The 594-nt window shown below is 51.5% G+C and overlaps 1 pseudogene; it reads left to right on the top strand.

The window, feature by feature from the left end:
• The first annotated feature begins 11 nt into the window (after positions 1-11).
• On the top strand, positions 12-469 carry LOC106512694 (dynamin-1 pseudogene; annotated as a pseudogene).
• Positions 470-594: the final 125 nt, after the last annotated feature.

The raw sequence follows: 594 nt of genomic DNA, 5'->3' as shown, positions 1-594 counted from the left end.
ATCTTCATTTATCGACTTGTGGAGTTGTTGACACTTTTAAACGAATCGGTCGAGTTTTGAAAACGAAGTAATTTTCTGTTTGAGGCTGTTTTGTTGAGAAGATTTTGTCCTCGTGGACCCCGTGGAGCTGTGAGCGCTAACGGCTCAGTCAGTTACCTTGTTTTATTTATGTTTTACCTGTGGAGCAGGTAGATGTTTCACTACAGATTAAATATGGAAGTCACGCTCTCTACTCCTGTTGACTGAAGCGAGGCTCCCCGCCACGCCCCGCCCCGCCCCGCCCCGGACAGGTAGCGGCTCCTGTTGCGATGGGCAACCGCGGGATGGAGGACCTGATCCCGGTGGTGAAGCAGCTCCAGGAGGCCCTGAGCTCCGTGGGTCGGAGCTGCAGCCTCCACCTGCCGCACATCGCTGTGGTGGGCAGCCAGAGTGCGGGGAAGAGCTCCGTGATAGAAAACCTGGTGGGCAGGTAAGCAGACCCTCACAGGTGTTCTGCACGTGCAGATAGGCACTCAATGTAAACAAAACACTTTTACTTGCATAAAGTAAAACAATCTGAACAGAAACAAAACAATTTCAGGGGTGAATATGTGC

This window comes from Austrofundulus limnaeus, unplaced genomic scaffold (assembly GCF_001266775.1).
Source record: "Austrofundulus limnaeus strain Quisiro unplaced genomic scaffold, Austrofundulus_limnaeus-1.0 Scaffold10441, whole genome shotgun sequence".
NCBI classification, from domain to species: Eukaryota; Metazoa; Chordata; class Actinopteri; order Cyprinodontiformes; family Rivulidae; genus Austrofundulus; species Austrofundulus limnaeus.
Note: the sequence above shows the minus strand (reverse complement) of the source record. Positions and strands in the feature narration are given on the sequence as shown.